We start from the raw sequence: 26,524 nt of genomic DNA, 5'->3' as shown, positions 1-26,524 counted from the left end.
ATATATATATATATATCTTTCGCCACAAATAAACCACCATAGTTGAGTAACTACCATATATTACACAATGTAAGAACCACTGGGGTGAACAGAACTTATCTAAAAGCATTCTGCCTTCTGCCTCGCTCAGGGATCGAATCCCGGACCTATCCCTGGGGCTGTGAGCAGTGTATGTGTATATATATATATATAATATATATCTAATTATATTAATAATATGATATATATATATATATATATATATACATATCTCGTGTCCTCTTCCTTCCTGGATTGTACACGGCCTATTCATCATCACGTGCATCATTCATCTTAAGACACGAATATCACCAGCCCTTCTCGTGCGTCCTCGTTCCGATAAAAAAAAAAAATAATAAAACAAAATAATAAAAAAGTTCACTCGGTTACAGTCTGCGTAAAATTTGTGGGAGATTCTTGGTCTTCTTAAATGCACAAAAACAAAACTAAAGGATAAAGGTATATACATATGCATATATATAAATATAAATGTGTTTGTATATATACAAATACATATGTAAATATACATACATACATATATGTATGTAAATATATTTTCTTTCTTTGCACATATCTCCTTTATGGAAGTGAGGTTTGGCTACTGAATGCAAGTGAAAGAAAACGGGATAGAAGCTGTTGAGGTAAACTGGAGAAGAAACGTGGAGAGTATTCAAGTTGTCTGTTATAAAATATGACTTATTGCGAGCGATTCAAAGCTTTTTCGTGGAAGCTAAGCAACTATTAAAATTACGTGGAAGGGAAAGTGACTGGTTTGGTGTAGAAATGGACCTAGGGTGCAAGAGAGTGCGTTATATATTTATTACCAGACCAGTGCGAGAAGTTAGAGAGAAGACTGACGTGGTAACTAGCAAGTTAATAGATTAGGAAATCTGGCAGAAACTACTGAAAGTCTTTTGGTGTTTGAAAATGCGTACGATTCGTTAAAAGCATATCTGCCATTACATAAAATGGCTGGTCCTTTAACATTCTCTTTGCTCAGACTCCAAAATGAATACTTATTGCCATTCAGAAGTTAGCAAGCAAGTCTTCAGTTAGACCACAGGTTAAGTGCTATAAATTCCACGGGAATCGTACATTGATAACTTGATAGATATTTAACAGATTCCCAAGCTGGCAAAAATATATTTCCTTTTCGAGATGTATAAAATCTAAAATGAATTAGAAACGAAAACTCATATTTTTTTCAAATAAAAGAGAGAGAGAGAGAGAGAGAGAGAGAGAGAGAGAGAGAGAGAGAGAGAGAGAGAGAGAGAGAGAGAGAGAATTATAAAAAATTATTTAAGATAAAATTAATTACACATTTTCACAGTCTGCTGCCCACCCAGTACCTTCATAAATAAATAAAAAGGACAGTAATGAAATGTTTATTTTAAAAAAAAAAAAAAACATTAAAATAAAATAAAAAAAAGATACTGAACAAAGACACTGTTGAGACGACCATAAATCGCGAAAGTGGAACGTAAACAGAAAATATGAACTACTTTCGAGACGTAACCACTTATTACTTCCAATTGCGTGGAATTACTCTAACGGTGCCACCGAGACATCTTTCAAGATTCTCTCTCTCCTTTATTCTTCCTTTCTAAATGACAAGTGTAAATGGAAGTAGGGAAAACTTAAAGGACTTGAAAGAAAGTTAGAGGAAAGAGAGCAGAGCAGTTGCCATGAGCCTTCTTCGTTTGAGCGTTACTAATCTAATACGATTCAAATTTTATTTTAATATTTTACTTAAATTTTTTTTTGTTATTTATTAACTTGTTACTTTATCTGTTTTCCTAGTAGCTGATCTAATCTTTCTGTATTTCTCATTTTTAACTTCTGTTGCTTCTTTTGAATGAATACTAATATTCTTTGGAAGCTTGAATTCCATCCAAGTCAATAAATAATAATAATAATAATAATAATAATAATAATAATAATAATAATAATAATAATAATAAATTTAAAGTCAATGGCCCCTATGGTGGGATTGTTCAATATGAATAGGGTTCATCCCCTAAATAATAATAATAATAATAATAATAATAATAATAATAATAATAATAATAATAATAATAATAATGATATAACGTAAACCATTTAGTTCAAGAACAGCCAAAATCACGAGATAGATAAAAATAAAAATATCAACACAACCTAACCACATACCGATAAAAACGTTACCACACCTATACCATGCCACACAAACACACACACACACACACACTCCATCCCTCACCAAGGGACGAAAGCAAACGCCCAATCAGCAATTTCACCCCCCTCGCTCATATACCCAAACAACAAGAGCCATGGCACAGACCTGACGCATTATTTCAGCCAGACCACGATACAAAACCAAGAAGCAGACTGACTGATACAATCAGCGCCTTGATAAATGCAAGCAGCACATTAGAGGGCATGAAAGGGGGGAGAGGGGGAGGGGAGGGGGAAGGCCCCAGTTACTGTAGGGGGGTGGGGGGGCCACAGTGGATATGCAGCGAGGTCAGACGCGAATTGCATATTGAGGGCCCCGGGTCGCGTCATCTGCATATTTCATCACGAATGGTAGCGAGAGAGAGAGAGAGAGAGAGAGAGAGAGAGAGAGAGAGAGATGAACCAGACGGCGGAAGCTGAGTTGGTCGATTTAGTTACCTCACTTTGCATGCGGGTGGGTATTACACCCTCATCTTGCATATGGGTGGGTATTGCGTGCTCATCTTGCATATGGGTGGGTATTGCGTGCTCATCTTGCACATGGGTGGGTATTGCAGCTCATTCTGCATGTGCGTGGGTATAATAATTACATATTTTGCATATGGACTGAATGCTGCATGCATACGAACGAATTTTGCATATAGCTGGGTATATGCGTTCACATTACTTGTGGCCGAGTATTGCACATTCATTTTGCATGTGGCTGGGTATGTGTAGGCATTTGCACGTAACTGGGCATAAGCACTCAATTTACGTGTGGCTGATATATATATATAATATATATATATATATATATATATATATATATATATATATATATTATATATATATAGACAGACAGAGAGATAAGTAGATAGACAGATATACATATTCCATCAACAACCGTCTTATTCATCAATTCCTTCAGCCCAGTGGAGAAACATTACATCTTCAGTATGAGGTCAGAAAAAGGTCCAGTCACTTAGAACAATAAAACTTCATTTCAAAAATAGTCTACCAGACCAGACGTTTCAGGCAGCATACGAGTCCATCTTCAGCAGAGATTGAATACAGGCAACAGAGCAGGATACTAAGCAGCCTAGAAAAGACAATGAAGAGTTAGTCAGCCAGTCTCTGGGGACAGGAACTGGGATCAGCGTGAATGCCAAGCCATCTTGGCATGTTGATGGTCAAGGAGAAACATCATAGTACAAACACTGTCCAATCAGCAGGCGGAGTGAGGGACCACTGCATCACAGTCATACCCAGAGAGAAGGCTCATACAGAAGTGGTCCAACGTACCATAAATCATCTTTGTGCTGTAACGTTGATTGACAGTTTTCCCTCTTTACTTTGTAAGGCCTTGAGGATGCAGAAGAGAAGAAGGGAGAGTCAAAAGGTTTCGTTCATAATAAGAGTATTTCTACCACTTCTATTAATAGTCCTCTCGTCAGATGAAGGCCATGCTTGAAGGTGGCTCCTCTGCGTCTTTGACAAGACTAGTCCTAGTCATGCCAATATATGACGCTTGGCTGCGCTCGCATTCCTTCCTTTGGCAGCCACGTTGACGAGTTTGGTTGGCTTTTAGGGGCTGGGGTGTACAGAGTTGCCAATTTGTTCTTGAGGAATAGATACGACATTTTTTATACCAAAAGGATGAACGCTGGGGTAACCATGCCTTCTACAATGCACTCTTCCTCTTTCAGGGTGTCGTCATATACGCTTTTCAATACTATAAGGTCTGTATAGGCCATGGTTGCTGTCACTCTATCACTCAATAATAAATGAATGAATAAATAAAATAAAGTACTCCCTGTAGTTTTTTGTAAGCTACCTAGATCCTCAATCCAGTTTTCGAGATGTCGAACATTTTCGTCATGTGGGAAAATACTCCACAATCTCGTTCAACGCGTCCCTCTGAGGGGTACATACAGTATGCCCATACCCTGCCACACCACTGCTAGTATCAAATGTAGGATTTCAGAGTCTTGCAATCCTTGCAACGAACTGGGAAACTTCTTGAACTATACCTGGCCAAAGAAACATTTTATCATTCCTGAAGTAATTCTGGCACCATAAAAGTCTCATCTGTGCTATGGCAGGCTATTATGGGTATACTGCCCAGATTTCGCCATATTGCTTTTCATCCATTTATTACATTAATAAACTTACATTCAACCCGAATTATATTGACGGGATTTCGATGTTAGTACATTCAGTGACTTGTTGGACCTGAGTGTATCCTATTTTAATTGCTTCTGGTGTTCAACGTGTTTCAGTGGCATAGGTGGCGAATCTGATCTTTCGTTTCCTAGTCAATGTGTGTTAGTGTTGCACAAACGTCTCTGCTATGTGGTCGAGATCTAGAGAATACGAACGTAAGAAAACACCCAAATAAGTGTGGATTTCTAATAATAATACTAATAATAATATTATTATTACTAGGGTCATTGTTATTACTACATTATTAATAATATTATTCAGAAGATGAACCCTACTCATCTGATGAATAATAATAATAATAATAAAGGAAAAAACGAAGGCTTCTGAGAGAGAGAGAGAGAGAGAGAGAGAGAGAGAGAGAGAGAGAGAGAGAGAGAGAGAGAACGCACAGATTTACAGCGCAGATAATATGAAAAAAAAAGCGGCCGTGAGACATTCATGAATTCACATACCGACATATTACGATGATTTACGACGTCGTTTCGTCTGGCCAAGTCCTAGAAAGTCTATACTTGCTCCCTCAAAATGATGTCACTGCCCCCCTTTTGAAGTTATACCTACTTGCTCCCTAGTTCATTACGATGCAGTTTATCGCTGCTTGCATTACGACGTCAATAGATCCTCAGTCTTGCTTCCTACTTGAGATAGCATCAGGTGTTCCATAGTGCCGTCACTAGGTAGTTTCTTGATCCCTTTTTGAAGTTACCTACTCGCTTTCTGTTCCTGCCGCTTTTTTTTTCACTGAATGTGCCCAGTTTTTATCGCTGGCTTAATTATTGGGACGGCTCCCCTATTTGCGACGTCAACAGATCCTCTGTCTTGTTTCCCCCCCCCCTTTTTACTAGAGATAGATCAAGCGTCCATAGTGCCGTCACTAGGAGTTTTGATCCTGAAAAGTCTAACTCGCTCCCGAGTTCCTGCACTTTTTAAATAAATTCCTATCAAGATATATTTCATTTTATGCGATGAATTTGACAGGAAGGGACTTCGCAGCCAAGAGATCATCGATATGGCATGCTCTCTTTTGATGCTCTTGTCTACCCAGTTTCGAAGGAGTCCATTGCTCTCTTAAGATGTCATTTTTTTTTCTATTATTAAATCTACTTGCTTCCTGTGATGACGTCACACTGGCCATCAGAAACAACAAAATCTGGGGTGCATGAAGTGGCTGACTGCCATTTATGTCTTCATTTAATCTGACGATCACGTAATAGTGAAAATAATTCTATAACGTCACTACGAACGTATAGGCTTTGCCACAGCGCCGTTCATTAACGACAATACACCGAGTCGTATTTGCGTCACTCAAATTAGCAGCTAACTACAGCCTAAACAAAGCGCCGTTCATTCAACGACAATACACACGTCTTTTACGTGCCACTCAAAGATCAAGACAGTATACTGGTTTTGCACGAATACAAGCTACCTATCTACGAGTTTCCTTAGCAAAGCCACGCTTCATTTCAAGCTGACCAATACACCAAAAGAAACGGTTTGTACGCCACTCAGATCAGAACGATGCTGTGAATCAGCTGCCATCTACGAGGCTAGGCAACGTATTTATTCTCGAATTAAAAAAAAATAAATACAAAAGAAAAAAGAGGAAGGTAGAAGAAGTCACATGGAGAAGCACGAACACGAGGTCCCCAGACAGCTACTACCAGTCCATCCCAAGAGACGACTTGACACGAAATGAAACATCAATATATCACGTGTGGTGTCGATCGGGTTTTATCTAAATCTTGTCTTGAACTGCCGGGCACCGGTCCCATTGACATGAGTTGGAGTTGGAGAGATCTGTGTGAAGGCTTAATGAGAGAGAGAGAGAGAGAGAGAGAGAGAGAGAGAGAGAGAGAGAGATAATCACAAAAAGACACGCTACATTTCGGAGAAAAAATTATATATGCGTATACATATATATATATATATAATATATATATATCTATATATATATATATATATATACACACATATATATATGTGTGTGTGTATATATTCGTATATATATTAGATATATAAACTGGCGTTACAAATGTCTATGTCGTATACACCTACTTCATACAAGAACGCTACGTAGAGCTTTACGCGAAATTGAATGGTTTCGTGATGTATATATATATATATAGGTATATATATATATATATCTTATATATTATATATCTATATATTGTTATATATATACCTATCTAATGAAATTGCCCAACACGAACTGGGGCTAACCAGGCACAGAGGCACATACCCGAACCCAACATACATAGAAAAAAAAAATATCTTAAGCAGATAACGCACTACTCTTATAATAATAAAAAGTCCAACTCGCCGAAGTACGTGATAATGAATAAATAAATCAGCGAACATATTATATTACACCTGCAACGAAGAATTACACTCGCGAACCTCCTACAACAGTTTAGCAAAACAAAATAAATAAATAAAAGTTACCGATAAATAAGAACAGTTAATATTTCTTTGCCATCGAGAAAGCGTTGCCACCACATGCGATACCCAACCTACGTGACCTTGTGACCTGAGAAAAGTATCGAGGAGCAGCAGTTCCGCAGACCTGAAAAAGGTGGTGATAACACTTCCGCAGGTCACGGGAAAGTCTTCCGTGACTATTACAATTATTCTTTTTTATCATTATTACCTGCCTTCATCACCCCGGGGGGGGAATGGTTACAGAAAGTATTAGTTATTATGGTTAAAGATTATTCTATTTATTATTAATTATTATTTATTATCTCCTTTTATCTCGACCAGGGCACTTGCGAAGGATACAAGAAAGTATTAATAATAATAATAATAAATAATAATCTAATAATAATAATAATAATAATAATAATAATATTATATTATTATTATTATTATTATTATTATTATTATTATTATTGTCATCATCATCATCTGCTATCATCTTGACCAGAGCAACTGACGAAGGTCACACGAAAAAAATCCTTGAGTGAATGTTTTTTTTTTATTACTCTGACCATTATCTGAATTCCATCTCGGCGAGAGGAGGGAGTAAGGGGAATATAATAATAATAATAATAATAATAATAATAATAATAATAATAATAATAATAAAATAATTAAAAAGAGTGCAGAGACGGACCGTACTGAGGAGAAAACTGGATTCGAGGTCGTAGAGCAAATAAAAGGCAGAACCAGTCTTGTCTTCGGACACTCACACACACCAGTCACCTGGCAACAAAGCCCTCGCGCGCGCGTGGTGTGTGGGGCGGCGCTGAGAGAGAGAGAGAGCAAAGAAAAAGAGAGAGAGCCACAGAGAGAGATAGAGAGAGAGAGAGAGAGAGAGAAATTCACAGTCCAACTGAGTCACAAGTTAACTAACTTAGGGTGATTTGTGTAAATTCACAGAGAGAGAGAGAGAGAGAGAGAGAGAGAGAGAGAGATTTTCAACTGAATGACACAGTCAACTATTTTAAAAAAACGAAGAGAGGCTAACAAAAACAAAACAAAAAAGGGGGATGGATGATTTTATCAGAGAGAGAGAGAGAGAAGAGAGAGAGAGAGGAGAGAGAGAGAGGGGGGGGGTGTTTACAAGATCAAGCAATGATGCAAAGATATCGTGCTGGTTTTCGATAATGGTGCGATAGTGTTGCAATGCCCACCTTGCTGAACAGGTAATATACGCGAGGACACGCACACACATACTCACAAACATACATACACACACACACACACACACAACGTCACTGACACATGCATTCCTTAACTACTCAATTAAAGATAAGAAAACAAGAGGATACAAGAAAAACAGGGCGAAAAAACTGGGTTGCTATGCTAAGCCAACAGCCAAACAAACCTGGCAATAAACCGCTCAGCCACGATGCATTTCGAGTAAGAGACTATTTCCAGTAACAGCAGAAAATACATAATATCAAAGATTACTATATATATATATATATATAATATATATATATATATATATATATATATTCTACTAATACTAAATGACCTTCACAAGCAAAGAAACAGACCCTAGACAGAGAACTGATATAAAACTTACCGTCCTAAGACGAAAGATTCAAGAGGAATTCGACAAAACGTAGAGAGGCTCTCCCGTATACCAAAAAGATGGAGGGTAAACTTAGCCTTATTTGAAAAACACACCGAGCAAAGAAAATTGTCTCATTGTCTTATCAAGGGGGGAAAAGATAAAACCTATATGAACTCTTCAAGCCTCGGAGCCGACAAAGATTCCGCACTACGACGAACTTAGAACCTGAACTTCGAATCTTCCGTTCCCAGAAAATGATATGTCACACCCGTGATAAGGAGGAAAGCCACGCCCCCCTCCTTGCAAGGAGAATGGAATGGACATTAGAATACAGAATCTAGGCCTAAGGCCAAGCGTTGGGGACTATGATGTCATTCAGCACTGCAAGCGAAATTGACAGCAAGAAGGGTTGACCTATGAAGAGGTCATTCAACGCTGAAATGGAAACTGACAGCGAGAAGAGTTGACAGGAGGTATTATAAACCTCGCAGTTGAACCAGGGAACACTTGTTGTTTGAGAAGTTGGAGAGTCGAATTGGAGAAAGCGAATAATGAACGGGGGTGCAGTAAAAGAAATGAGAGAGAGGTTGCAGCTAAGCGCCTGAGGAAGGTGACGCTGCGAAGACCAGTAAGGAATGCCTACAGTGCAACTTGTGAGGCGCACTGACGGCAATAACCCCACCCCCCGCCCACCTCCCCTACGGGCTTATACAAGGAGAATGAATGAAACAAGACAGCCTTTTAATGGCGGACGGACGATCTCTAATTCTCAGAAGACTTTTGAAACAGAAGAGTTATTTGAGATGGTTCGCTTACAGTGGGCCTGACATGTATACAGGCGCGCCGTTTCGCAGTCGTCTTAGCTCCTGCAACAGGACACCATCGACACCACAAACAAACTCAGAGAGAGAGAGAGAGAGAGAGAGAGAGAGAGAGAGAATATGAACGGAGGTATACAGTAAAAGGAACGAAACGAAACGGGGGTTGATGCTAAAAGGCGAAGGTGACGCTGCAAAAGAACCTGAAGAAGTAATGCCTACGGTGCTCCGCGTAATGAGCACTGAAGGCACTACCCCCGGGTAGGGTATAAATTATATACATATATATATATATATATATATATATATATATATATATATATATATATATATATGTGTGTGTGTGTGTGTGTGTGTGTGTGTGTGTGTGTGTGTGTACAGAAAGACTAACACACAGCCATCAAACTGTAAGACCCTAGTATATCAGTTTCACAACGAATGAATGAAAGACCCCGAGCGAAATCCGTCCTTATCTGACGCCGAATAAATCCGGTTATTAAGCCTCCTGTTGTTCATTTGCGAGAGTAGTAGTTGTTTGTTTGCCATCCGGCCAGCGTCTAATCTTAGGCTGAATTGGCAGGTGCTAAATAATACTAAAGGTCCACGACATATAGCATCCTAATTCATGCCCATCCTTCTCAACACTGTCTTTTGCAAGGGAGAGAGGTTTTGTACGTGTATGTATGTATGTATGTATGTATGTATGTATATGTATATATATATATGTATAATGTGCATGTATAATATACACATATATGTATATGTATAGTATACATCCTTAAATCCACGTTAGAAAGGTCAGTGGAAAAACTCACAATAAAAACGAGTAAAAAAAGCAATCGAGTTTTCTGTACAGCGTGTAATCAAGGCCACCAAAAATAGATCGATCTTTCGGTGGTCTTGGTATAATGCTGTATGAGCCGTGGTCCATGAAACTCTCAGCCGGCCGTGGTGGCCTGTGTTATTGCATTTTCCGGATGGATAACTTTAACCTTAAATAGAATAAAAACTACTGAGGCTAGAGGGCTGCAATTTGTTATGTTTGGTGATTGGAGAGTGGATGGTCACCATACCAATCTGCAGCCCCCTAGCCTTAGTAGTTTTTAAGATCTGAGGGTGGACAGAAAAAAAGCCATCTCAATAGTTTTCTTTTACAGAAAACTAAAATAACGATGAGGGGAAACTAATAAATACAAAGACGAAGAAACAGAGTAAAATATGAAATTCTTTTCATTCTGGACAAAGATGTAAACACACGAATGGCTTCTTCAACAGTCAATGAAAATAGAAAATAAAAGGATTCATTTTCCGATTACCATCCGTTACTTCTTTCGAATGAACACATAATAATAATAATAATAATAATAATAATAATAATAATAATAATAATAACACACCACACGAATACTCACTAGGTTCGTCTAAAAAGAGAAGAAACCCATAAGACAAATTTCCGTCATTTCATATTGAATAAACACACAAAAAACATTCTCCTCCTACGACAAAGAAAACAATAACAAAACCCATTTCTCCTTCACAAAGAAAAAGACAAAAAAAAAATCCAAACTGGCTTCGCCAACAAAGACAACCCAGAAACTGTGGTACGCCTTCCGTTCCACGGTATCACCAAGGTTACAAGAATCACGTTTCTCTCGAACTTGGCTGCTACTTATAAGGGTTTGTGTCCCGTTAGAGAGAGAAGAGAGAGTGTGTGTAATGGTGACGCTGTTTTACATGCATCCCTCCTTCCCCCAGATGGGCGTGATGGCCGAATGATTGCTTGCTTTCTGTGCAATGGCGTGCAAGACCGTTTCTTAATCCTTATTGTTCCCTGACTTGCATCTCAAATAACTCCGTCGATTTCGGGAATAAAACTTGGAAATAAGCAGCATAAAATGACAAAAGTCCCTAATCTTATTGTTGTCTGACTTGTATCTCAAATAACTCCTACGGTTTCTAAGATAAAACCTGGAGATCTCCAGCACAACACACAGTGTGGCGGTGGTGGTGGTGGTTGGGTGGTTGGTAGGGGGGTGGGGGGGGGGGGGGGGGGGGGGGGGGGGGGGGGGGGGGGGGTGTGGGAGAGATCCCGAAACGCTACTTAGGCTCATGCCACTGACCAAATAAGTTTTTTTTTTTTTTTTTTTTTTTTTAATATTCAGAAGTGTTCATTTATTTCTTGAGGCTACTTTCATAAGTAAATATAAAATGATTTATAATCGGGAAACAGCAAAATAATCTTAATTTATTATAAAACATTTTTTTCAGATAAGATCCATTGTCCCTTTGATGTTCCGAGGAAACACAAACATCTACATTATTTCAAATACATTGACATCTCAGAGAGAGAGAGAGAGAGAGAGAGAGAGAGAGAGAGAGAGAGAGAGAGAGAGAGAGAGAGAGATTCCTATGAAAAGATGATATAATACCCTAAAAAATTAACTTTACATTTATTTATATCAGCTTCAATTCTGGCTAAAATCACAGCTAAAACCTAGAGAGATGAGAGAGAGAGAGAGAGAGAGAATAGAACCTTTAGAACAGAAGCACAGAACATAGAATCTACGCCAAATGCCACGCAATCGTTAGGCGACGGCTGAGGATACAGAGAGAGAGAGAGAGAGAGAGAGAGAGAGAGAGAGAGAGAGAGAGAGAGCTTCCTATGAGAAGATGATATAATACCCTAAAAAATTAACTTTACATTTATTTATATCAGCTTCAATTCTGGCTAAAATCACAGCTAAAACCTAGAGAGAGAGAGAGAGAGAGAGAGAGAGAGAGAGAGAGAGAGAGAGAGGAGAGAGGCTCCTATGAGAAGATGGATATAATACCCTAAAAAATTAACTTTACATTTATTTATATTTAGCTTCAATTCTGGCTAAAACCACAGCTAAAACCTAGAGAGAGCGAAGAGAGGAGAGAGAGAGAGAAGAGAGAGATAGAGAGAGAGAGAATAGGACCTTTAGAACAGAAGCACAGAACATAGAATCTACGCCAAATGCCACGCAATCGTTAGGCGACGGCTAAGAATACCGAGATGGAAGAGAGAGAGAGAGAGAGAGAGAGAGAGAGATTACGAACGGAGGTACTGTAAAAGGAATGAAAACAGCATCATGAACTACGAGACCCTGCAGCTTCAAATCTGATTACGCGAGGTCATTCATATTCAAATGAAGCTCCCTCACAATTATTTATTCAGGAGATGCATAGTACTTAGAAAGAACAGTTAGGCAGTTGCAGGGGAGAAAAAACAGTAGACAGTTGCTAACTAAGGTTGCTAAAGACTGGTATACTCTATGCGAATGCTAGTTGTAGCGGTGTTCCCTTGTTTTGAAGGCAGCTTACATCTAGGCGAGCTTTTCTATCCTAGCCTGTTCTGCGAAAATTTTTCATTTTTCACTTTTTTTTTAATTTACAAAATGTACATTCACAGCCCTCACAATCTGGATATTGTATACACATTACAATTTATTTACAATGAATAAAATTAATAGTGATAAAATAAAAGAATGAATATATTTTAAAGTGAATAATAAAGGGCGTTTATCTCCAAGTGCTTTTAGCGATATAAATCTTGGGGAGGTTCGTCTGTGTGCTACGCAAATCATAGTCTCCTGGAGTGTCCTATAAGAATTATTATTATTATTATTATTATTATTATTATTGCACAACCTACAAGAATGATGGACAGACTATCATGAACTCTATCACAGCTAGGATAGTAATAATAATAATAATAATAATAATAATAATAATAATAATAATAATAATAATAATAATAATAATAAAATTATTATAGGATTTTCTGAAGTGTCTCAAAACCCAGGTCATATAACTAAATCATAGGTTATTCAAAACGCATTTAAATCATAAAAGAAAAAAACCGAAAATGAAATTCGACAAAAAGAAGACAAGTTAAAAATACAAATCGAGTTTTCTGTACAGCGTATAATGCTGTATGAACCTCTCCACCAGTGAACTTTCAGTCACGGCCTCGTGGTGGCCTGTCCTATAGCTTTGCCAGACCCACGATCGCAGCTCACTTTAACCTTGAATAAAATCAAAGCTACTGAGGCTAGAGGGCTGCAATTTGGTATGGTTGATGATTGGGGTATGGGGGATTAACATACCAATTTGCAGCGCTCTAGTCTAAGTAGTTTTCAAGATCTGAGGGCGGACAGGCGTACAGACAAATATCCACCTCGATAGTTTTATATTAGAGAAAGATAAAACGAATTGCTGGGCGCGCGCAAAAAAAAAAAAAAAAAAAAAAAAAGTGGGGGGGGGGGGGGGGTGGGGGGGGGTCGAGAGAAGGTGAAAAGCTGCGTTCACCTGGACTATCTAAAACCGATCTGGAAACTGTTACCTATTGTCCAAGCGTAAACAACCTTCGGGTTAACCACCTTTCACTTATTCTTCTTCAGCAGCTCGGAGGAAAAGATGCTCAAACGAACTCTGACAGATAAATCTTAAAATCTTGGCAAAAGGAATATATTTCCTAAGTCTTGGCAAAAGGAAATAATATTTGCCTAAGTCCTGCGATTGCCCCGTTTCGCAAATCTGACAGCTCGGGTAGAACAGATAGATAATAACAGATTATATCTATCTGCACTCATAATAGATGCCTCCGAATTTTAGAAGATTCGAAAATGTTATATTTATTTCAATATAAATATATATATAAATATACAGTTAGATAGTATATATCCACAAACAGTTAGAGCTACAAAAGTCGTTTAATATATAAAAAATCACCCATCTGAGGACAGAGGTTCGTGAATATATCGAAACGTCGCGGTGTATGTGACAATTTATGCACATATATACATACATACATATACATATGTATGTAATATATACACACATTTATATATACATACATACATACATATACAGCAGCTGAACAAATTCGCGGGCATAATGTAAAACGAAAACAAAACTCGTTTTTTTTTTTTTTTTTTTTTTTGTGTGTCCTTCCCAAACAAACATACTGAGTAATTCCAAAATCCCTCTAGCAAGAATGACTAAAAAAAAAATTCTCTGCTAATCAAAAACATGAACCTTTTGAGTAAGAGTAGATCATTCAACTGCCACCTCTCCTGTTTAACTAATCAATTGTCAATTCATCAACAAACTCCATCATTTTCGGCCTAATTATCTAGTAATAGCCAAACTTTTAAGCATTTGGAAGCAAACCTAAAAATAGGATAGCAGGATGAGATGCAAATCACAGAGCAGGCGACGCAATGAATGTGCGAAGACATCTAACAAAAGGTTTGGAAAGAGGGCAGACCCTTTGAAAACAAAAGACTGGATGTGTAGACGAAGCGCTGAGCCAACTCGCCATTATGGAAGTGAAGTGTGAATGCTAAATGATGCGAGAAGAAACGGTGGAAGAGGGTGACAATAAGGACAGAATTTTTGAAAAATGTGTGTTTACGTAGACGCGAAAACAGAGCAGAGGTCCTCGAGGTGGGCTTCAGGAGAAGTTGGAGAACTGAAGGCTAGTAGTGGAAAAGGTGTGGTAATTAGGAATCTCGGAATCTGGCGTTCGCTGGCAGTCATTCAACCAAGACCTGCCTGCCTACTGAGCTTCGAGAGGCCAGCAGCGGTGTAGCGCCAGTCTTGATTATTGTCGTAACCTGAGGTTCGACTGATATTAAGTATAAAATGTATTCGCATGATATTTCTGCAATTTGAAATAATAATAATAATTCAATAACTAATAATAACAACAACAACAATAATAAATAATAATAAAAATAATAATAATAATAATAATAATAATAATAATAATAATAATAATAATAATAATAATAATGTTTGTGCAATAAAAATCCAGTTATACAGTAAACTGTATTACAATGCAAAACGAATGTTACTATATAATTGTGGATATTTATTACATAAACTGTTTTTAAACGACATAATAATAATAAAAATAATAATAATAATAATAATAATAATAATAATATTGCACTGGGGGCAATATCTGAAAAACCAGTGGGGAAGACGAGTTGGCTAAAAGAGTGCATGGGAAGAAGGACTAATAAAAGTAGACGAAGACCCCGAAAAATATACAGAGACCAGGGAGAAAGACAGAAAGAACACAGGACTGGCACACAACAAACCAATGCACGGACAATACATGAGACAGACTAAAGAACTAGCCAGCGATGACAATTGGCAATGGCTACAGAGGGGAGAACTAAAGAAAATAAGAAGGAAACTGAAGGAATGTATAAACGCGGCACAAGATCAGGCCCTAAGAACCAGATATGTTCAAAGTACGATAGAGCGGAAATAACATCTCTCCATATGTAGGAAGTGCAATACGAAAAAAAATGAAACCACCACATAGCAAGTGAATGCCCGGCACTTGCACAGAACCAGTACAAAAAGAGGCATGATTCAGTGGCAAAAAGCCCTCCACTGGAGCCTGCTGCAAGAAAACATCAGCTACCTTGCAGTATAAAGTGGTACGAGCACCAACCTGAGGGAGTGATAGAAAACGATCAGGCAAAAAGATCCCTGGGACTATGGTATCAGAACGGATAGGGTTATACGTGCAAATAGACCAGACGTGACGTTGATTGACAAAGTCAAGAAGAAAGTATCACTCATTGATGTCGCAATACCATGGGACACCGAGTTGAAGAGAAAGAGAGGGAAAAAAAATGGATAAGTATCAAGATCTGAAAATAGAAATAAGAAGGATATGGGGGATATGCCAGTGGAAATCGTACCCATAATCATAAGGAGCACTAGGCACGATCCCAAGATCCCTGAAAAGGAATCTAGAAAAAACTAGAGGCTGAAGTAGCTCCAGGTCTCATGCAGAAGAGTGTGATCCTAGAAACGGCACACATAGTAAGAAAAGTGATGGACTCCTAAGGAGGCAGGATGCAACCGGAAACCCCACACTATAAATACCACCCAGTCGAATTGGAGGACTGTGATAGAGCAAAAAAAAAAAAAAAAAAAAAAAAAAAAAAAAAAAAAAAAAAAAAATAATAATAATAATAATAATAATAATAATAATTACGCAAGACTGAATGAGACTACTTATGAAGAAACTTTAGCTACAGACAATATATCAATATATATATATATATATATATATATATATATATATATATATATATTATTTATCTAACACGCTCCAAGAGGTGGCAAGTTTCTTGTGCTCATCATGTTACCCAGCGCCTTCCAGCTACGTATACAACACTTTCTCCTCACGGGACCCCTCCTGAGGAGAGACTATCTCCTCCCCCCTCCCCCGTCAGACCAACTGGAAGGGGAGGGTGTCCCTTGGGTGGGGGGAGAGGGGGGGAACCTTGCAGCAGCAGCAGCAGCAGCAGCCACCTACGCGCGAACGCTGCTATAATAATCAAGGCTTCGGGTTGTGTCTCTTGGAAGTTAAACCTGGCCTGAACAGCCATTTCCAGTGAACCAGCAACCAATTGGTTTCTGTGGGCAAATCAGGTCTTTTCGTCTTTCAGACCTCAAGATCCATCACAAATGAATGAAGGTCGATGTCTTCTTTATTTCTACGTGGAAAACTTACAAAATTTATGACAGAAAACTGGCCCCTAAGTGGGCCCAAGTTTCCCCACAGACATACTGGGAAGAGGAGGAGGACCTCTCGCTGGTAGAGTCAGACAATGGTTGGCCCTATTTGGAAGAGGTTACACACGTAGGCGGTCACAGTCTGGCTGCTGCTGGCTGAGCAACTCCTGTAATTTCACTTCGACGAAAGACCTCGTTGTTTTCAACATTGGTTCGGACGTTTAATTGGGCTGGGATCCAGTGCCATATGCTATGAGTGTCTATAGTAGATCTATGCTTTACTGTTGGGCTATCTGTGTCACGAACGGCTTTAATCGTTCATTCTCTCTCTCTCTCTCTCTCTCTAAAATACACAGCTAAACAATCCACAAGAGAAAATATCGAAAATAACCCTTAAAAATAAACACAACATACACATATCACAAGGGAAAAAAACTAACAATGGCATGTAGAATTTAATATAGGAGAGAGAGAGAGAGAGAGAGAGAGAGAGAGAGAGAGAGAGAGACTGATTAATTATGGCTATACTGCAACATACACACACACACTGGGATACAGAAAGACAGACAGAACATGAGCCTAAATAATTAATGACAGTAAAGTTCATACGCGCATCGAGAGAGAGAGAGAGAGAGAGAGAGAGACCTTGGCTTGAATAAAGAGGCTGGCTATATCAGCCTATCTATGCCTCTCGAGAGAGGCCCCTCTAATTGGCAGATAGGCTTCCGGTGAGTTCTCTGACTTCCTCTCCTACCGAGACTTAATCACAGTGCAAGAGTTTTAATGGATTCTGAAGGATTCACTGTATTGGGATCTCTCTCTCTCTCTCTTTTTAGTGTATTGGGCGATTTGTATGTGTCTATGTCATTACAGACACACCTCAACACATGGAGGACGATGCCTTTGATAGAAGGCAGTGGAGGAGAAGGCGCATCAGGCAACCGACCCCTTGATGTAGGCAAGGTCTATAGAATCACAGACCTTGAATGTAGGGATAACGGTGGTGAAAGAAGTTGCCATTATAGGCACTGTATGTATACATATAATACTTATCTACATATCTATATACATAATAAATATATTATCTATATATACATATCTATATATATAATATAGATATTTGTCCTCACCTGTGCGGTTGAATTGCTAACGCCTTGGACTCTAGCTTGAAACACCAGGAGTATGTTGCGATGTGAGACAGACATTTCTTTTGTTTATGCGTTCATTTCCAACATTTGAGTATGTGTGCGCGTTTGCGACTGTTTGTGATGTACGCTCATGGTTGTCAGAATCTCAGATGAATTCAGGTTACTACCCATAGCAAAATAATAATAATAAATAAGTGATAATATCAATTAAAGATTGGAAGATATTTAACACAATCGTACACGACTATGAATACATAGTACAGTTGAGTAGACCCCAGGGTGGGGATGCCAAATTCTCGATAAACGAGCAATGTAAAAGAAAGAAAACAGCAAAAAAAACTCCCAAGGATATTTCGCGATAAAATATATATATATATATATATATATTATATATATAAATAAATATATATATATATTATAGAGATAGAGAGAGAGAGAGAGAGAGAGAGAGAGAGAGAGAGAGAGAGAGAGAGTTGCTTAACAAAGCAAGATTTGTAAGAAAGATATCACTCATGTAACAGGATATGTCTTGATGAAGATAGTACAAGAAAATTGCTCTAAAGAACAAAGAGAGAGAGAGAGAGACCGAGAAGAGGAAATGTGAGAGAGAAGAGAGAGAGAGAGAGAGTATTTCGTAATTAACCAGACATCAGCATTCTAAGATGAAATAGAGAGAGAGAGAGAGAGAGAGAGTGTACACTCTTTTGTAACTAATCAAAATCACCATTCTAAGAGAGAGAGACGAGAGATGAGAGAAGAGGAGAGAGATAGTAGAGAGAGAGAGAGAATATTTCTCGTATTAAAACCAGAATCAGATTATGAGGGAGGAGAGAAGAGGAAATATTGGGCAGTTAATAACCAAGAATCAGCATTCTGAGAGAGAGAGAGAGAGAGAAGTGTTACACCATTTTGTAACTAATCAAAATCACCATTCTAGAGAGAGAGAGAGAGAGGAGAGAGAGGAGAGAAGAGAGAGAGAGAAAGAGTATTTTTCGTAATTAACCAGAATCAGCATTCTAAGAGAAAGAGAGAGTGTGTTACACCATTTTTTGTAACTAATCAAAATCACCATTCTAAGAGAGAGAGAGAGAGAGAGAGAGAGAGAGAGAGACCGAGAGAGAGAGAGAGAGAATATTTCGTAATTAACCAGAATCAGCATTCTGAGAGAGAGAGAGAGAGAGAGAGAGAGAGAGAGAGTGTTACACCATTTTGTAACTAATCAAAATCACCATTCTAGAGAGAGAGGAGAGAGAGATGAGAGAGAGAGAGAGGAGAGGAGCAGAGAGACGAGCTAGATTATGCAAATCATTTGCTTAACTCTTTGACATGACTAATTTCTTTATTCCTTCTTCGTATATTTGTGATAAAATAACCTAATATTTAATGCTGATGATAACTGAAATAATACTAATATCACGACGATAAAAACGAGAGGAATAATAACAATAATAATAATAAAAATAATAATAATAATAATAATGCCCCAGATGAAAGCAAATAACAAAAGCACGGAGACACTGGATCAGGGGCCAAGGGTATATTTTTTGGCATTCGGGCAAGGATTGCGCAATTCAAATCTCTCTGACAACGGATACCCTTCTCTCTCTCTCTCTCTCTCTCTCTCTCTCTCTCTCTCTCTCTCTCTCTCTCTCTCTCTCTCTGAGTGTCGATCTCCCTTTTCCGCTGATAACTTTGCCTTGTTGAGGACACTTCCATTCATAAGATTTTTTCTCTCTCTTGCTCCGCAATAGAAAATAAGAAATAACACACAAGAACAGAAAAACGTTTACAAAACCCAAAGAAAAAAAAAAAACTAAGTACCACAAACGAAAGTATCACATGCGACCAGACGCTCTCGACAATGACAAATGATCGCAAAACAGAAGAAGAAGAAGAAGAAGAAGAAGAGGAGGAGGAGGAGGAGGAGGATGAGGAGAACTAGTTCTGCCTGCAACTGCAAACTTTATTCTACAGACAATAATAATAATGTTGCGTAAGAGAGCTGAATACTTACGATGACAAAATTACGTGCACAGATATCTTTCTCTCTCTCTCTCTCTCTCATATGTTTACTATGTGCATGTATATATATGTATACATAAAAGTGTATATAATGTATACATATATATATATATAATCCATCACGGCAAGGCATATAATTAACTCAAACTCAATAACAACAACCACGATCAACTCCGCCAAGGTCCCTCCTCCCTCTCCATGTAGGGTTAAATTTCTATATCTCCCAAACTCTAACCGTTTGTTGCCAGACACAAGTTCCATCTTTATTAAAAAAAAATTTTTTTTGTGTAGACCTACTAAAAAAAAAAGCTGGGTCAAAACATGACCAGAAGTTCCATTTGACCTTTGATTTAGCAGTATATAGACTTGATCTTGACTTCGGCAATGGTATTCAAAGTGATGGTGAAGGGTTGATTTCTTTTTCGACCTGTGACCTCTGAGCATTACCTTGACGTTGACAAACTCGACCACTGCTGACTGAAAGGCCATGACCCACGATGAATTCTTTCTTGACCTTTGACTCCCAAGACAGGTCAATCAAAAAACATATTACTGATTTTCCAAAAAATATAAATCACGAAGTGCATACAAGCTGCCTTGTCAGACGTAATACAATTACTTTAACATATTTTAGTAATTATTTTTTGGACAGCAAAAATCCTATAAGATGGAGTAATCTCTTCCAAAAAATGTATCTTCACCTCCAGATAGATTACAAATTTATCTTGCTCTAAAATAAGCCACTTGTCCCGCAAAAAATTTTCGATTTTACCTTGCCCAAAATCTAGTGACTTACCAGCCATGAGACCCAACTTTAGTTTTTTTTTTAAGAAGTCCACACGTACTGTCTCGTGTAATATTGTTAACAAACTTACAAAACTTATAAAAAAAAAATCTTGATTTATATTTGACCCCTTGCCTATAAGAATGACCATGACCTAGACCACAGTTTATTAATGCAAATTGCATGCCAAATTTGATATCTCTGGTATGAACCGGCAAATATGTATTAGTGGATAATTGGACATATGCCAAGTATCTTCTCTCGTGTATTTCTAAAGCAATGGCCAAGCTTAAATTTTCGTTTCACATCTGACCTTTCAGTATGATCTCTATCCTACTCTGTACCTTAACTTCATTAGTGAAACATGCATGCCCAGAAATGCCCAGAAATGCAGTCTCAGCATCGCATAGTTCCAGAGCTATGACCAAATTCAAATTAGACATCAGCTCATTTGTGGGATATGTGCCCCAATTATGAAGTCTGTATCTCGTTTACCTCAAAGGTTTCGACAAAGTACATTCCTGGCCCCCCTCAAAGGTCAAAGTCTACATTCCTCTATCCACAAAAATGTAATCAGTATTGCCTGTCACATGATGATTCTTCGTCGTCTGTTGGTAAGGCAGAGTCCAGAAGTCTATAAAGGGTTTCTTATTCACTTGGATGAGCTTAACCAGCTTTGGTATTTTATATCTTTTTTATAAAGTCCCTTCTTCAACTGTGCCTATAGGTCTGTGAACTAAGGCAGCAAATTAAAAAAAAAAAAATAAAAATCCTACAAGTTAATCAACAAAACCTAAAGCGTCCAACATCAAGAAAAGACAGTTCAAAATTGTGATTCCGTGCTCTAGTAAGTATTGAAATGAGATAAATTGTTGCACGAAATTGACAAGAAAAATTTAAAACTACACAATTTACAGATATAGACACTTAATACATCAGTCATCAATCATTATTATTATTATTATCATTATTATTATTATTATTATTATTATTATTATTGGTTGCAGGTCCACAATAATATCGCATGTGAGTATAAAGTCTTCAATAGATAATAAAAGCTTTCGAACCTTGTTACTAGGTTCTTCTTCAGACTTGACTGAAGATGAACCTAGTACAAGGTTCGAAAGCTTTTATATCTATTAAAGACTTTATACTCACATGCGATATTATTGTAGACCGCAAACATTGCCATCATTTGCGACAAAAGAAAATTGTGACCAATATTATTATTATTATTATTTTTTTTTTTTTTTTTTTTTTTTGTTTTTTTTTTTTTTTTTTTTTTTTTTTTTTTTTTTTTTTTTTTTTTTGCTCTATCCACAGTCCTCCAATTCGACTGGGTGGTATTTATAGTGTGGGGGTTCCGGGTTGCATCCTGCCTCCTTAGGAGTCCATCACTCTTCTTACTATGTGTGCCGTTTCTAGGATCACACTCTTCTGCATGAGTCCTGGAGCTACTTCAGCCTCTAGTTTTTCTAGATTCCTTTTCAGGGATCTTGGGATCGTGCTAGTTGCTCCTATGATTATGGGGTACGATTTCATGGCATATCCATATCCTTCTTATTTCTATTTTCAGATCTTGATACTTATCCATTTTTTTCCCTCTCTCTCTCAACTCTGGTGTCCCATGGTATTGCGACATCAATGAGTGATACTTTCTTCTTGACTTTGTCAATCAACGTCACGTCTGGTCTGTTTGCACGTATCACCCTATCCGTTCTATACCATAGTCCCAGAGGATCTTTGTTTCCTGATCGTTTTCTATCACTCCCTCAGGTTGGTGCTCGTACCACTTATTACTGCAAGGTAGCTGATGTTTCTTGCACAGGCTCCAGTGGAGGGCTTTTGCCACGGAATCATGCCTCTTTTTGTACTGGTTCTGTGCAAGTGCCGGGCATTCACTTGCTATGTGGTTTATGGTTTCATTTTTCGTGGGGGGGATTGCACTTCCTTACATATGGGAGAGATTGTTATATTTCCGTCTATCATACTTTTGAACATATCTGGTTCTTAGGGCCTGATCTTGTGCCGCTGTTATCATTCCTTCAGTTCCTTCTTTTAGCTCTCCCCTCTGTAGCCATTGCCAAATTGTCATCGCTGGCTAGTTCTTTAGTCTGTCTCATGTATTGTCCGTGCATTGGTTATTGTGCCAGTCCTCTGTTCTTTCGTCTTTCTCCTGTCTCTGTATATTTCTGGGTCTTCGTCTACTTTTATTAGTCCTTCTTCCCATGCACTCTTTAGCCACTCGTCTTCACTGGTTTTCAGATATTGCCCCCAGTGCTCTGTTTTCGATGTTGACGCAGTCCTCTATACTTAGTAGTCCTCTCCCTCCTTCCTTCGTGTTATGTATAGTCTGTCCGTATTTGCTCTTGGGTGTAGTGCTTTGTGTATTGTCATTTGTTTCCTGGTTTTCTGATCTATGCTGCGAAGTTCTGCCTTCGTCCATTCGACTATTCCTGCGCTGTATCTGATTACTGGCACTGCCCATGTGTTTATGGCTTTTATCATATTTCCGGCGTTGAGTTTTGACTTGAGTATCGCCTTGAGTCTCTGCATATATTCTTTCCTGATAGTGTCCTTCATCTCTTGGTGTTTTATATCTCCTCCTTCCATTATTCCCAGGTATTTGTTATCCTGTCTCATCTATGTGTTTGATGTTGTTCCCATCTGGTAGCTTTATCCCTTCAGTTCTCGTTACTTTCTTTTTGCCTTTTTGTATGTTGACTAAGGCGCATTTTTTCTATTCCAAACTCCATCCTGATGTCCTCAGATACAATCCTTACAGTCTGGATTAGGGTATCTTATTTCCTTGATGCTCTTATTATTATATTATTATTATTATTATTATTATTATTATTATTATTATTTGAAGGAGAAGCATTTATTTGGAAGGTACACTACAACTACGAATTCATGCTTTGTAAAAGACCTTTGTGACAAAATAACAAAAAGGCAGCACTCAATCAATTTAAATCTAAAAAAAAAAAAAAAAAAAAATAGATAAACGCAAGTCATAAAACTAGAGATGATTTTGCAAGGAGATTAAAGGCAGTTTCACATCTCGAAATAGGAATATAACAAAGGAAATACTAAATAAAAAATATGGCCATATTGCCTCATTGAATATCCACAGACCACATGATGCAATCTCTCTCTCAGCCGAGTTCTTCAGTAGGAGAATAAAATTACACGAACAAATACATCAACTTCTTATAATAAAAATTCAGAGACCTTACGACAACGCTGGGTTACAGCAAGTCCTGTAATCACGAATTGCATAATATATATATCACAAAAAAATTCAAAAGGATTTTAGCGTAATAATAGAAACAGTGACAAGAAGGTTTCATTGTTGAATATATTTGTCCCGCACGCGGCCAGTGACGCAAAACTGTCGGGTATAATACGACATACCGCGATGGCACCAACAAAAAATACTCTCTCTCTCTCTTACCGTCCTCTAATCCTTTTCCACTCCAATAGTTTTTTCAATGACGCACGAATTCAGAGTTCCATTACTTAGGAAGGGAAACTTGGTTACAGAGAGAGAGAGAGAGAGAGAGAGAGAGAGAGAGAGAGAGAATTATAAAAACTGCAAAGTTTCAACTCTCGCTTCACAACTTCGCATCTTCTTAGCAATAAGCTCTCTCTCTCTCTCTCTCTATGAGTTGCGATTCCGTTTCGAAACCAGGTGTGACAGAGAGCAAGTCTGCACCTGTTACTAACACGTGAGAAAAGTTGGGGGGTTAGGGCATTTAATATTGCACGTGGTCACCTTCCGCCCTCTTGACCAAGAGAAGTTGAATAACGCTACGGCTGGGAAACCAGCTGTTCATTAATATGATGATGATAATAATAATAATAATAATAATAATAATAATATAATAATAATAATAATAATACAGACAAACTGGGGAAAGGGGGATTGAGTTACATACTATAAACCCCCCCCCCCCTTCTACCCATCCCCATCCAATCCACCTCCTTCTCATATGCAAAGCACCGTACCTATCTTCTCCTACTATCTGGCAAATAATAGAAAACAAGATGGAAAAGACCAGAAAAGGCTATAAAGGTGACAAGGATTCAATGCCATTTTGCTTTTATTTTTTTATCGTATTATTCCTCATTAGTTTCTATGTCCTTCTGGTTCCCATTTTCTTCTCGGTATTTCTTATCGTGCTGTCTTTTCTTTTATTCATTCTTCCTTTCTTCGTATCGTTCTTTTAGTTGTTTATTTTTCGTAGCGTTATCTCTATTCTACCATGTATTTTGATTTATTCGGTTTTTTAACCTCGTCCTCTCGATGGTAACGTCCTCCTCCTCCTCCTCTTCTTTAATGTTGTTCCTCTCCTCCCTCCTCTACATATGTTGTTCCCCTTCCCGTTCTTTAGTTTTTTGCATTGTTTCTCTCTTCTCAAGGCCAGGGAGGCAAAACATCATCATCAGCCGGGAAGGAAGAGCAACAGAATAATGCCTATCTCTCTCTCTTCTCTCTCTCTCTCTGTGCACTCCAATGCAACCGCAGCCTTCAACATGCAACATGACATCTCTGGACGTTCCTGAGGCCAGTGCTGTAGTCGACGACGATGGGGGGAGGGGTTACTAATCACAACAGACCCGTTACCTAGTAAACCGTTACTACTGCTAAGGTTCAGTAATAGCTCCCCGATGGACCAGCTGAGTAGAGGGCCATTACTTCTATTTGAAAGACCTCAAGGCCGTTGCTGAGAGGCCTCTACCGGATCATTTTTTGACGTTCCAGGATTCGCCAACTGAATATTGTGATTTTGTCTCATATCACAAAGGAGGTATATCTTTTTTTTATCTTTTATTATAAAAAATACAATTATACACCAATAATTTACATTATTTGGATAATTCGTTATACAAAAAATTAAAATAAATATAAACTTAAATAACATTTTGTTTCAAAATCAATATAAATCAAAATCAAAAACATACAGTTTAGAAATTCTTTGGTTACATACTTGTAAATATTGCTTGTATATCTATACTATTTAATATACATCCTTTGTGCTTCTAATTTATTTTTCAAAAGAACAATTACATTTTGGCAGCTATTGTTATGTTTATAACACATCCACAAACAATACAAATAGCCGGTGATCAACAAAATGGCAGTGTTTTTATCAACAATTGATTTTGCTTCTATATCATAGAATAATAATTTCAAGAAACTATAATCATTTAGTTTACAGCATTTCTTTGGGACAGAAATTAAAACCATTTCACTATATTTTTTCTTTTCTCTACAGAAGTAAAAAATATGCATTTGATACTCGTTTCCCCCCCCGCACTGGTCACATTTTGAGTCTTCTTTTAATTTCAACATATGGAGCCTTTGTTTTGTTGCTAGTGACTCATGAATATACCTAAACACAAATTCCCTTCCCTTTCCTCCACTTTAATGAATGTGCTATTAACATTTCTCCAAATATTTTTCCATTTAAGTGTCGGATAGTTATTTTCTACCATTGGGGCTTCTTTCCTCCAAATGATTGAATACATTTCTCTGTTATTTATATATGGAAAGATTTGTTTGTGGATATGCTTTCCTAATATCATCTACTGCCAAAGAATTAGTACTCAGGGGTAAAAATATGCTACTTCTGATAAGCTATCTAATTTTAACATACCATTCAGTCTTACAGAACAGTAATACCTGGTTAACCCGTTACAGTTTATTAGACTTTTTAAGCAAGTT

At 37.8% G+C, this 26,524-nt stretch overlaps 1 protein-coding gene across 2 annotated transcripts in view; it reads right to left on the bottom strand.

The window, feature by feature from the left end:
• Nucleotides 1-26,524, bottom strand: part of LOC135205288 (dual 3',5'-cyclic-AMP and -GMP phosphodiesterase 11-like) — a 348,600-nt gene that overhangs the window by 162,251 nt on the left and 159,825 nt on the right. The gene's annotated exons all lie outside the window — the stretch shown is intronic.

The sequence above is a fragment of the Macrobrachium nipponense genome, chromosome 49 (assembly GCF_015104395.2).
Source record: "Macrobrachium nipponense isolate FS-2020 chromosome 49, ASM1510439v2, whole genome shotgun sequence".
NCBI classification, from domain to species: domain Eukaryota; kingdom Metazoa; phylum Arthropoda; class Malacostraca; order Decapoda; family Palaemonidae; genus Macrobrachium; species Macrobrachium nipponense.
The sequence above is the reverse complement of the archived record's forward strand: the minus strand, read 5'-3'. Positions and strand labels throughout refer to the sequence as shown.